Genomic DNA, 14,069 nt, shown 5'->3' on the forward strand with positions numbered 1-14,069 from the left:
CAAAGGCTTAGAAAAAATGGTCCTAACATGTTCAAAGAGCTAAAAGAAATCATGGACAAAGAACCAGGAAAACAATAGATGAACCCAAAGAGAATATTGATAAAGAGATAGATTATGAAAAGGAACCAAACAGAACTGAAGACCAAGTAATAGAAATGAAAAATTTTCTATAGGGGTGTAACAGCAAATTGGAGCTGACAGAATCAAGAATCAGTGAGCCTGAAGGTAAGACAATTGAAATGATTCTGTCTGAGGAACAGAAGAAGAAAAAAAGAAAGAAAAGTGAACAGAGCCTGACCAACCTGTGGGACACCATCAAGCATACCAATATACATATTATGGGAGTCCCAGAAGGAGAAGAAAGGGAGAAAGGGGCGAAGATGATATTTGAAGAAATAATATCTGAAGAAATAATATCCCAAATTTAACAAAAAACCCAAATACACACATCTAAGACACTCAACAAACTCCAAATAGGATAAAATCAAATAGACCCATGCTGCGACAGTTTAATAAAATTGTCAAATGCCAAAGATAGAGAATTCTGAAAGCCACAAGAAAGAAGCAATGTGTCACATACAACAGAGCCTCAATAAGATTAAGTGCCTACCTCCTGAGAGCCTCCTTGTTGCTCAAATGTGGCCTTTCTCTAAGCCAAATGCAGCATATAAATGTACTACCTTCCTGCTGGCATAGGACATGACTCCCAGGGATGAGACTCCCTGGCACCAAGGGATTACTACCAAGTACCGACTAGAAATGCAACTGGAAAAATACCTTGGCCAAAAGGGAGAAAGTGTAAAGATAAATGAGTTTACATGATTAAGAGACTTCAAAATGAATCAGGAGGTCATTCCAGAGGTTACGCCTATGCAAATTTCTGCAGGATCTCATTGACTGCCAAAGTAAATATTGCCTCAAATAGTGGTCTCAAATGGCAGAGTTTCTGAGGGATCTGGAGACACCCAGACACTACAGGCAGAAAAGACAGTTCAGAAGTTTGGCACTCTGCCAGTGGTCCCTACTTTGGAATTTATACTCCCCAATATGATAGAGTTGGACTCAGTTGTGGTTTCCCTACACATGCTCTTTTGCCCCTTCTATTTGAACCTGTAGTTCAGACTAGAGTTGATACTCTGATTTAAGAGACTTAAATCTTTGGGCTTCCATGTGTCAGTCAGGCCCTCAATCTCAACAGATTTGCAACACCTACTCTCAAGTTCATTGGACTCACCCAGGACACCTAACAGGGAAATGATGGACCATCCCAAGGAACAGAGAGAGTCTACAACTGCAGGTAAGATAGTCCCTTCCATCTGCCCCATGACATCTAAGCTCCCTCTCAATTAGAGGTGGAGTGGGCATCACCATCCCTGAATCTTCAGGATTGGGGAATGAACAATGGACTAGAGTAGACTTACAGTTATTCTACTATAGACTTATTGATATTCTAGCAATGGGAGAACTTTTACCATTGTGGAGGCAGTGGTCACCAGAGGTTCTGAGGGGAGGAAGGGGGAAAACAGGTATAATACGGGTATTTTCAGGACACTGGAATTGTCCTGAATGACATTGCAATGACAGATAGAGGCCATCATCTATCTTGTCATAACTTACAAAATTGTGTGGGAGCAAGTTTAAACTATAATGTAAACTATAATCCACAGTAGCAATGCTCCAATATGTGTTCATCAATTCTAATGATTCTAACGAAGGATATTGTTAATGTGAGAAAGTGTGGGAGGGGTAGGGAGTGGGGCATATGGGAATCCCCTACATTTTTTATGTAACATTTATGTCATCTTAGCATCTTTTAAAAAATAAAATGAAATAAAATAAAATGATTAAATGCCAATTTCTCGTCAGAAACCATGGAGGCAAGAAGGCAGTAGATGATATATTTAAAGTGCTGACAGAGAAAAAAAAATGCCAACCAAGAATTCTATTTCTGGCAAAACTGTCCTTCAAAAATGAGGAAGAGATTAAAACATTCCCAGATAAACAAAAGCTGAGGAGTCTGTCACCATTAGTATGGTTCTACAAGAAATGCGACAGAGATTTCTGCAGGTTGAAAGGAAAGGATAATGAAGCCGCAGGAAGAAACGAAGCTCTCCAGTGATGGTGACAAGGGTAAATATAAATGCCAATAGTATTTTATTTTGGGTTTGTAACTCTACTTTTTTACTTCCTACAGGATCTTATAGGCAAACGCATAAAAGGTAATGATAAATCAATGATTTTGGACTTGTAATGCATAAATATACAATTTGTAGTAAGATCTACATAAAAGTGGAAGGACAAAGAGGTATAGAAACATGGTTTGTGCAGGCTGTTAAAATTAATTGATATCAAGCCAAATAAGATTATTTTAGATTCAGGATGTTAAATTCAAACCCCATGGTAACCACAAAGAAAATATCAGAGATTATGCCAACTAAAAGTAGATTACAGGTTACCAGGGGCAAGGACCGAGGGAATGGGGAGTTAATGCATAATGGGTGTGGGGTTTCTGTTTGGGCAGATGGGAAAGTTCTAGTAATGGATGATGGTGATGGTGTCGCAACATCATGAATGTGATTAATTCTCCTGAAGAGGATGCTTGGAAATGGTTGAGATGGGAAAGTTTATGTTGTATATATGTTTCCACAATTAAAAAATAAAGAGGAACTAAAGAGACAAAAACAATCAAATGCAATAAATGATACTGGACAGGATCTAATAATGGAGGAGAACAGGCTCAAAAGGACATTACTGGGACATATGAAAATTGGAGTATAGACTATAAGCTTTATATTAATGTTAAATTTCTTGAACTTGATAATTGCAGTTAAGATGGTTACATAAGTGAATATCCTTGTTCTTAGGAAATGTACATAGAAACATAGTTTTCAAAAGTATAATGTATATAACCTACTCTCAAATGTTCAGAAAATAGATAAATAGACAGATAGAAAGATCAATAGATGAAAAGATAAATGGATAGATAGAATAATACAGCAAATGTGGCTAAATGTTAAAATTGGTGGGTCTGGGTTTCTGCAGGCAGGGGCTGAGTGTATGTTGGGTTCTCTGTCTGGTTTGTGCTATTTTTGCAGCTGGCCTGTAAGTTTGAAATTATTTCAAAATAAAAAGTTTAAAGAAAAAAACTGCAGCACTGAGTAAGTGTTATTTCCACAAACAGAAAAAGCAAAGGTTATTTTGAACAGCTATTTTTAAATCGAAATCACCACATATGGGGCAAATGTACATTCCAATGCATTCCCCAAAGATTCTGGCTGGTGGGTTGAAGGAGAGAGGCTGGTGGGTGGCCCCAGCAAAGCATGCGTTGAAGGTGCGATCCCAGCCACGTGAATGAGACATTGTGCTGTCACAGACCCCCATTTCCCCAAATGTCCTCCTTCCGCCTGAAAGCCTAGCAAGTTCCTCCTCATCCATGATGTCTCTCTTGAGCACCACCTCCTCTGTGAAGCCCTCTTGATTCCCCCTTCCTCCGCACTCGCGTGGACCCGGCCCATGCCCCACTGGGAACGCTATCTCTTTGCACTGTGATTATTTGCTCTCCTGATCCTCACGCCTCTAGACTCTAAACTAGAAGAGAGTGGCCCTCACGTTTGGTCTGGCATGTAAAAGATTCCCAATAAATGCTCCAGCATGACTGTACAAACGTGCTGAGAGCAGGAAAGGCCACGGACCCTGGAGGGGCACAAGCCGGCATCGTTAGACGGCGCCCTAGCTCTGCCCCAGTTACAACTCGTCCCCGGGGGAAAGTTGCTTAACCACCAGTGGACATCAGTTTTCTCATTTATGAAATGGAGGAAGGTAGAATAAGGTCCTTTTTGTTCTGAAACTCCACTCGGGCCTCATTTAGAGCAGTTCTCTTCTTCCCACTCTTTCCGGAGATGATTTTCTGCAGTGCTGGGTGGGAGCAGATGGGGTGGGCGGGGAGCTGCCGTGGTTAAGTTCACAGGAGGAGAATACTGCAGGGCTGGCCCTAAAACCCTCCCGCCGCGAGCTTGGGGTCCGGAACCACCACCACAGGGTTCCAAGCAGCACCCCAGCAGACTGAGCTCGGAGAGCCCTGGGCAGTTTGAAGCCGGGCTAAGGGAAAAGGTCAGGGTGAGGGAAGAGGGGAGGCACTCACTGCAGGCTGCAACTGCAGTCGAGGTCAGAGCTCCCCGGTGTCGGTGTCGGGGTGAGCCTGCCTGGATCCTCGAGGGGGTCCTGGCACCGAGGGAGCTCCAAGTCTGACAGGCCAGAATCTTGAGTCTGTGTATCCCAGAGTCAGAACAAGCCTGGATTGGGTAGCGGGGGGGGAGAGGAAACTTTGGGAACTTAGCCCCTGCAACAACAAAACCACTTGCTGTGTGTACCAAGCACTCACTCCATGCCCAGCATTGTGCTAACTCCTTTTTTTTTTAAAGATTTTATTTTATTTCTTTATTCCTTCCCTCCACCCCATTGTTTGCACTTGCTGTCTGCTCTCTGTGTCCATTCGCTGTGTGCTCTCTGTGTCTGCTTGTCTTCTCTTTAGGAGGCTCAGGGAACCGAACTTGAGACCTCCCATGTGGGAGAGAGGCGCTCAATCACTTGAGCCTCCCCAATTCCTGCCTTGCTGTCTTTCTCATTGTGTTTCCTCTTTGTGTCTCTTGTTGTATCATCTTGCATCAGCTCATTGCACCAGCCCATCACACCAGTTGCCCGTCTTGCTTGTCTTCTCTAGAAGGCACTGGAAACCGAACCCAGGACCTCCCATCTGGTAGGTGGTAGCTCAATTGCTTGAGCCACATCCACTTCCCTGTGCTAACGCTATGTTCAGTTCCTCAGTTGGTCAAATGCCCTTTGAAGTGGGCATTAATGCCATCCCCCCTTTCCAGAGGAGATGGGGGCACAGAGCTTAACAAATCTGCTCATGCTTATATGTCGGTAGCATGGCAAAGAGTGAGTCCAGAGACTGAGCCCATGGCAGGGGAGGGCACTGTGCAGCAGATGGGGGACCTGGGGGAGGAAGCATCCCCAGGGGAAGTGAGGGCACCAAAAGCCTGTCTCTCTGAGAGAAGGGCAAGCCCCACACCCCTTTTCCCTGTGGCAGTTAAGGGAGTCACCCTAACTAATGCTGCAAGGACCCCAGGAGGCCATCGAGGCCATCTAGTCCACCATTTCACAGGGAAGAAACCAAAGATGGTAAAGGAACTAGGACCTGCCCCAGGTCTCGTTGCTATTGGGTGACAAAGCCAGAACTAGCACTCAGGACTTATAGTCCCATGTACTTTCTGATCCTGAGAACTATACTTTAAAATAAGTGTCTTAATGTCTCTATTGAATCACCCGATAGAATCTGGGAATAAATTGGGGCTGCTGGGTTACTTGGCAGAGCCCTCGTGATGGGGTTTTCTGCCTCGACTAGCCAGGCTGCTTCCACTTTGCATCTTGCAGTCCTCTGGCAGGCCCACAATCCACTGCAGGTCAGTGCAATTTGCCTATGTCCCGAATATGTATGTTAATCACATCCCTTTCTCCTCCCGTCCTTTCCTCAGATGCACCCCGGGCGCTATGCCCGGCATGGTACTGCCAAGACCGGGCGCCCAGCTGGAGCCATGAGATAAGCACGGTGGAGCAGAGCGTGGGCTGCCACGAAATTATAACCCGTTACATGATAAAATCGCCAGGAGAGGAAACAGCGATTGTGCTGAGGACCAAGCCACTCCGGGAGGAGGGCAGACGCAATCCCATCCCGGCCCCCAGCACTGGCCGCCCCTTTTGCATCAAAAAAAAAAAAAGCCAACCATTTGCTCCAGACTGGGAGTCTGGATGTGCGCGTCATCTGCTCTTCCCACCCCCTCGGTGCTCCCAGCCCGCCAGCCCGAGCTGCTGCCTCCTCCCGTGGGCAATCTCCCCTCCAACAACCAGCCCCTCGGGCTCTTTGAAGCATAAGACAAAGCCAGTTGCAGCTGTATTTATTCTTTTTATATATATATATATATATATATATATATATATATATATATAAAATTAATTTTTTTTTTTTATTTTTAAAGAAGCCACCAAAGAAGATGAAAAGGCCCGAAGAAATCTTGTCCCTAAGGGATCCTCTGGGACAGGTCCTAGCCCAAGAGTGGGTCCTTCTGAAGGGGAGGCCCCGATCCGCCGTGGAGGGGGCTTGAGCCTCCCACACTTATGAGCTGTTGTGCCTGGGTTTGACAGCCCCAGGGTGTGAACAGCCCCCGGCCAGCTGGAACACAGCTCTTGGCATCAGAGACCTGCCTCATTGCCAAGTTGGCAGAGCTTTCCCAAAGCGATGTGGTCGTGTGCTCAGTGCTAATTTAAGCCACGTGATAATCTCAATACCTCCAAGGTAGGAGGGTTTGCAGGCTGGAGGGATGGGGGAGAGGAAGGGTGTACTGGGCCAATTACTGGGCGAGGCAGGAAATGACATCACATTGACCTGGAGAAGGCCAGGCAGGGTCTGCCTTAAACTGATCTTGCCCAAACCTCCCAACCAGGGGACAACTCCTTAGCCCAATACTGGGTCAGACAGAATCTACCCGTAGAGATCACGTTATGGCCTTGACCCTGCAATACTGCCCCACCCCGCCTCTCAGCCTCGCGGCTGGGCGCCGAGCTTTCCTGGGGCAGGAGAGGACTGGGTAACCAGGCTTTCTCTGCCTGAGAAACTCTGCAGTGTGATTCTCAACTGCACGTAGGTGCTGTGCCCTGCGATTGTCACCCCAAAAGTGACAAGGTCACGTTCGACCTTGTGAAATCAGTTGGTAGGAGACACCAGCAGGAGAGATAAGGAGGCGCTTAGCCAGCACACTACTAGAGAAAGCAGCGCTCCGAGGAACCTCGAGGACGTCCATGCCAGCCTTCTCATGGTAAGAGGAGGAAACGGAGGCCCAGAGAGGAGCTTGCCCAGGGTCACACAATTACGGAGCAGCAAGCCCAGACGTGGTTGTCTGTCCCTCGGTACAGCTTTATCCGCTGAACTCTGCTGCTGATCTTTGTAATGGATGTGTCTACACATGACCTCCTACCTACACACACACACACACAATACACACATGCACACCTCGTTTCTTCCCAGTGTCTACCCAGGCCCCTAAGTCCCCAGGGCCAAGGCAGCAGGTGTGAGTAGAAGAGCCATCACCACGTGGCAGAGGAGGCCCCAGCCCTGCCCTCAGAATATCCTGAACTTGCTTGGAGAGACCAGACAGACAGGTGTTAAGTGGTTAGAGCCCAAAGAAGCCAAATAGTAGTCCCCAAGACACAGTGTTTCTTGGCCATTTCTCCATCTCAGAACCCCTGACGGCTACAGACCACCCCCAGCAGCCTCAGCTGAGTCTGAATCTCAAGGAATAGGTTGCAAAGGTCCCCTCCCTGCCTGTGAGGTTCCTCGCACATCCCTAAATGCAGCGGGGGGGTGGGACGGGGCGCCCCACTGAGAGCCACACTCCACAATGCATGTGAAGACTGACTTCTCCCAAAGTTCGGAGGGAGGAGTGGAGACTCAAGGTGGATGCTTTCTAGAGGGGCTGAGGCTTTAAATCCAACAGGGTTTGGGCAGAATGAAGAAAATGAAAGTGGAAGAGGGAAGAGAGCAGGTAAGGGGAGAAGATGCCGGCCCCAACGTTTACTCTGACACCGGCATATGTTTTAAGGGAAGTCCACAGTTTTCTATCTCACTACTCAAATGCTCTAGGCGCAAGGAGAACCCACCAGGCAGCAACCAGGCAGGCCCCTGGGGGTCCTTGCTGGGCTCCCTGGGATGGGACCCAAACCCCAGACACGGCAGTCAGTGCTCTGGCTTCCACTCCGCAGTCTGGGAGCAGATTGGGAAAGGGTGTCTCACTTTCCCTCAGGCCCCAGTTCCACTTCCTGTGGGTCCCTTGAAACCTCCACGTGGTTCATGAGTGCTGGAGAGAGCAGCTTTCAGAGCCACCATCTGCCAGACATACAATCCGAACTAGCAGGTTGAGCATTGGGAGCTGCTAGCACCAGACCAAGAAACAGGAGGAGGGCAGAGGTCGTCCGTGCATGTGCGTCTCGACCCTCATTGCACATGCAAATGGGGATAATAGTCTCTACCTCCAAGGGGTGCTACAAATTTTAAATAAGATATTAATTGTAAAGTGTGTATACATAAAGATATTAAGACTACGGAATTTAATTATCTTGTTCAAGGTCTCAGAGCTAATAAGTGATAGAGTTGGGATTTGAACCTTAGACTCCTTGGCTGGAGACCTGGCACACTGAACCACCACGCACTACGTGCCCTTGTTGGTGGCCTGGATTATGGAAATCTGTGTCCTCCGCTGGATGGGGGGCACCTTGAGGGCAGGGGCATGTCGTGAAGTTCAGACTCAGCATATAAGGGGAGCTCAGGAGGGCCTCCCTGATGGCAGCTACCAAGCATGATGCTTCGCTCTAAGACCTGGAGTCTATGCTTAGCTTAGGGCCAGGGGCAGCCCTCTGGGTTCTGGATTATCAAGAGGTGGATCGTTCCAGAGAGGATGAAAGAAGCGCTCGAGGAAGGGGGCCAGGCATCCGCGGCAATGGAAGAGATGCCAAGAGGCAGATGGTAGAAAGAGAAATGCACTGCGCTCCTGGAGTGAGTTGATAGCCAAGACGGTTTTCCCAGGGATAGTGGATACAGATACACTGAAGAAATGTCTGCCAACCTTTCACAGGTCCTTAAGGGTGCCAGGACCCCCGACACCCACTCCAAGAGGGAGAAGAGCATGAGGATGGCTACTGGCTCCCTACTCAGGCTGCACGTAGGCCTGAGATGCTCAGCCAGGACGTTTAATATCCACCCAGACCGTCGCATGGAGAGGAGGAGAGAGCCGGCCAAGACCAGGACACCCTCTGCTGCTGGTGCACATGGAGATGAGTCAGGTGTCAGCGGAATTGGAGCCCTGGGCAAGAATTGAGGACTTAGGTGGACAGGATATTTTCATCTTTGCTGCCAGTGAGCAGGAGCCCTTGACTGCAAGGTCAAGATGGTACATTGTAACAGTTAACACAATTTATGGCAATGAGGGGAGGGGTGAGGAGGGGGAGCCCAAGGCATTTTTAGGGCAGTGGAACTGTTCTGTATGATACCATAATGGTGGAGACATCTGCCCAAACCGAAAGAACTGTACAGTGCCAAGAATGAGCCCTACTGTAAACGGCGGACTTCAGCTAATAATAATGTAACAATATTGGTTCCTCAACTGTAACCAATGAAGCACACTAAGGCAAGCTGTTAATAATAGGGGAAACTTGGGGGCAGGAGGTATATGGGAATTTTTCACAATTATACTGTATTTTCTTCACAGTTATTCTGTATATCTAAAACTGCTCTAAAAAATAAGTCTACTATTTTAAAATTTTAATATGCATTAAAAGAAGCAGATGGGGAAACGGACTTTGGCCCAGTGGTTAGGGCGTCCGTCTACCACATGGGAGGTCCGCGGTTCAAGCCCCGGGCCTCCTTGACCCGTGTGGAGCTGGCCCATGCGCAGCGCTGATGCGTGCAAGGAGTGCCGCGCCACACAGGGTGTCCCCCGCGTAGGGGAGCCCCACGCGCAAGGAGTGCACCCATAAGGAGAGCCGCCCAGCGCGAAGGAGGGAGCAGCCTGCCGAGGAATGGCGCCGCCCACACTTCCCGTGCCGCTGATGACAACAGAAGCGGACAGAGAAACAAGACACAGCAAAAAGACACAGAAAACAGACAACCGGGGGAGGGGAGGGGAATTAAATAAATAAAAAAATAAAAAGTAAAAAAAATTAAAAAAAGAAGCAGATGGTTAAGTCAAGGAGATCCCTGCACTCTGTCTTGCTCAGCCTCCACCGGGGACAGAGGACTCTAACCTGGTCATGAAGGGCAAGGACAAAGCAGAGCCTACACGAGCAGAAGGCCAGAGGAGAGGGCAGGCAGGAGATGTGCCACGAAAGGAGAGACCAAGGAGCTGGGGACATGTCCCTGAGGAAGAGAAGGCTGTACTCAGGCAGCTGAAGTACTGACATGTAGACATGGGCTGAGCTGTGTCAGGGGAGGCCCGGAATGGACTGGAACAGACAAGAAGCAGCCATGGGAGACAGCAAGGAGTTTAATTTAAGGAAGAGTTTTCAGACAGCCGGTGCTGCTTAGCAGTGGAAAGACTGAGCGGGGATGCTGGCAACTGTCTACCACTCAAGGAAGCTTGGCTCAGACAAGGGTGGACAAGCTTAGGAAGGAGTCAGATTTCAGTAGGAAGTTGGCTCAGCCAACCTCCACGGTCCCTTATGATTTTCAGGCTCTGATCTCTTAAGTGCCAGGCTACTTGCCCTTGGCCTTGCCCTCCCCAAACAGATGACAAACAGAACTATCCAGATGTCTAGGCTAGACATTGGGGGCGTTTTGCAGCATCTCAGTGTAAATGCCATGAATCTGAAGTGTAAACTGAGGGCTACCAAACTGATCCCATAAAAGCCACATAACCACTCAACCCAGTGCTTGAAATCCCACTGGTAAGAATTCATTTGTTTGGGTTTGTGGCCTTCTAGAGGACTTGTGTGCCCCAGGAAGTGGTAGAAGGAGGCAGACTTTAAGCTTATCGATCATGGACACCTCTGGGGTTTAGTTCATCACTTCTGTTACTGTCAGCTGGGGGAGCTAAAGATGAGGCTCCTTAGAGGTATTGAGAAGAAGTGGAGCAACCTGATAAGGAAGGAAGATGTGAGGTTGGCTGAAAGGATTCACTTAGTCCCACCAACTGCCAAGAAGCAGCGCGTGGGTCAGGGTGGCAGGCAAAGATGGCAGCCACCTCTCCCAAGCCTCTCATCTCCCACCCACCAAGCTGCGTTCTCCTGCACACGGAGAGGCGGTCAGAGGTGGATATTCAGTTGTTCATCCCCTGTGATCTTAGTATAAATCATTTCCATAAGACCAAAGATGGTTTGGCTCCTGTTTAAACTTCAATATCAACTGGCATTAACCTAATTGAGCCAAGAGAGTCATATTTCATTCTTGGCCACACCCCAGGGTGTTTGAGAGAGATGTTCAAGAAGAGGGACACTGTAAAATTAACGAGGAATTGCTCTCAGCCCCTAACATCTACCAGAAATTGCAGACAAGTTGTCCAAAAGACATGAAGAAAAGCTGGACCACCTGGGTGGATGGAAAGCACGTTGGACTCAGGAGAACTGCTATCTAGTCCCAGCTCCAACTTTGACTGACTATTTGCCCTTGGACGTATCACCACCTTGCTGGGCCTCAGCTTTTCTGTCTATAATTAACACCTGCCTGTCCACCCTCCCATCTAGGTGTGTCATAAGAATGAACTGAAATGGGGACTCAGAGAGAAGGGCTCATATATCATGGCCAGCCCTCCTGCCCTCCCTCCCAGCCCCCACTTCCCAACCTCTCACATCAGGGACTGGGAGTATTTCCCAGAGCGCAGTTGATGTACCACTGATGGGGTGCAGGTTGCTAGCTGGGGTACCTAAGGGTCATTTTAATATAATGTTGCATATTTATTTTAATATGTACTAGGGTATAGCTTATATTTGTAGCAAATAATTTTATTTATAATAGGGATACAAAGTTTCTTTTAAAATAAACTTCTAGGTTTAGTAAGGTTTTAAAAGTGAGGTTAAAGATGAATAAGTATAAAATAATGGGTACGACAGATGAATAAGGCAAAAATCTTGATGGTGGAATAAGGACTGGGGTTTGGAAACACCTCCATCCCACCAACGTCAGGAGGGGATACAAGAGCCTGCCTTCCCAGGCCCCAGCAACAAATCCCCAAGGCCTGAAGAACAGACACAAAGAAATCAAAGGCAAGGCCATTCTATGTATCTTTTAAAAATAAATTTTAAAAGTATTATAAAATATATTATATTGAAAGAGAAAAAAAGAAGGCTGGTGCCATTGCCTGGTTTCCTAAAAGTGCCAGAGGCAGTGACTGTACTAACCAGCTGAGAACTAAGATAATGAACTTTGTTCTAGGCTCCTCCATCCACAAAACAGTGAGGCTGGTCAACTTCTACCTCTTTCTTTCGGAGCCTCCTGTCTCTGTTTTTCCTGAGCCCTCCATTCCCTCACAGGGCTCTTCTAGGGAAGAGGGAGGCCCTGACAAAGCCATTCACCCCAAGGCGTTAAGAATATGTTGGGGAGCTCCCCAAGAAGCAGGTTTAAAGAGGAGCCTGGGAGGAAAAAGTCTTCTCCAAGGAGGAATGCCAGGTACTGTTCAGGGCAGTGGTCCCAGCGCCCCCTAACTCTCCCTCTGCACCCACAGGCAGGCGAACCACCCTCATGCCCGTGTCTTTAGGTATGATATGTGAGCTCTCCTTCAGAGGAACCACCTAGAAACCTGGTCAAGGTCCAGTCCTCCCAACCCCCAGGACTCTCGGCTGATCCTCTCGGTCAAAGGGTCAACCGGTCAGCCTGGACACATACCTTCCCTGAGGAGCAGGAATGAAAGAAGCTTCCAACAGATGATAGGCCAGACCCTGCCTCAGGCCTTTGGGAGATGGTCTTTGGGGGTGGGGGAGGGGAACAAGACTCTCTAACAATCTGCCCCCACTTGGGGATCAGGAGGAGGGTGGACTAGACCCTGAAAATATTCCCTTCCCCTCTCTCCTCCTATTATTGCCTACATCGTGTTTTGCAATATTCATCTATCAAACTGCAAGTATGAAGAAATAATTATCTTCCCCATTTTTATTCATTAAAGACTTCCAGGGGAAAAGCAAAGAAACCTTTTGTTTACCAGTGCAATAGTTTGAATATTTGAAAGTCCCCTTTTTTTTCTTTCATTCTTTCTTCCCAAACCCAGCCTGGGAACCGTTGGTCTAGAAAAACCTAACGCCCTACAGCCCAGGAAAGACCAGGGGCCAGAAGCATGAGGCAGAGACTGGCTCAGAGGAAGCACCACCCTGGAGGGTTTTAATGGAAAGTTGGAGAGCTACTGAATTACATTAATTCAGTCTTAATAAGGAAGCTCTTCTAACAATTGAATCCTGGATTTTTGTGCAACCAAAAGAGAAGGTAGTATGAAGAGCTGAGGAGTGGACAAAGGCCAAGAAAGGGGAGGCTAAGGGAACAAAAAAGGAAGATGGCAAGCTTGGAGATTTGCTAAGGATTGATCCTGGTAAAGAGACTGGGTCACGATTTAAAGAGTTTTAGGGTCTATGGAAGAATCTATGAAATTCAGCCATGGAAAAAACAGAGAGCATGGGCAGATGATTCTAGAAAGATATACAAATGAATGAGAAGCATATGAAAAATATCCAACCACACCAGTAATTAAAGAGATGTTCAAATCCCGTTTCACTATCCAATTGGCAAATTTAACAATATTACCAAATGTTGGCAAGGGTAAGGGAAGGGTGTGCTCTTACACAGCTGCTGGGGGTTGTGCACTGACACACTGTTTCTAGGGCAATTTGGAAATGCCTGTTAAAAGCCTTAACCCTGTGCATTCTATTTGACTTGAAAATTCCACTTAGGAATTTATTCTAAGGAAAAAATCACAAATTTGTGCGAAGATTGAGGTATAGCGATAATCTCTGTAGTATTGTTTATACTAACAAAACAATTTTTAAGGGGGAACACTATATAAAAGTCCAACAATAAGGGGTTCAGTGAATAAATGATGGTGCCCCCAACACTTGAAACTGCACAGCTATTACAAGCCAAGTTGTTGAGCAATATTTAATGACATAGAAATAAACATGCTATAAAATGGGTATGTTGTGTTGGTTCATTCTTTCAAACTATAAGGTAGAAAGGTCTAGAAATGAATGCACAGAAAGGCCACCAGTGATGTTTTTTCTAGGTAATGGGAATATTGGGGTTCTGTTTTATATTTGCATATCTCTATTTTCTAAAATTTGTGCCATTATCAAATTTGGCTTTTGTCATAAGAGAAAAGAGCAATAATATTTCTTTAAAATATTTCTTTAAAATATTACAATGAAGTTGTAAGTCATCATGATGGGGGTCACAAAGGAACGAGGCAAGTGTTCAAGGCCGGCTGGGAGGTGAAAATCAGAAATGGCAGAGCAACGGAGATGTGAAGCCCATTGGCATGAGGATGTGC

General features: G+C 46.9%; 1 protein-coding gene across 1 annotated transcript in view; it reads right to left on the reverse strand.

Moving 5' to 3' along the window:
- Positions 1-14,069, reverse strand: part of LOXHD1 (lipoxygenase homology PLAT domains 1) — a 190,250-nt gene that overhangs the window by 160,819 nt on the left and 15,362 nt on the right. The gene's annotated exons all lie outside the window — the stretch shown is intronic.

The sequence above is a fragment of the Dasypus novemcinctus genome, chromosome 16 (assembly GCF_030445035.2).
Source record: "Dasypus novemcinctus isolate mDasNov1 chromosome 16, mDasNov1.1.hap2, whole genome shotgun sequence".
Lineage (NCBI taxonomy): Eukaryota > Metazoa > Chordata > Mammalia > Cingulata > Dasypodidae > Dasypus > Dasypus novemcinctus.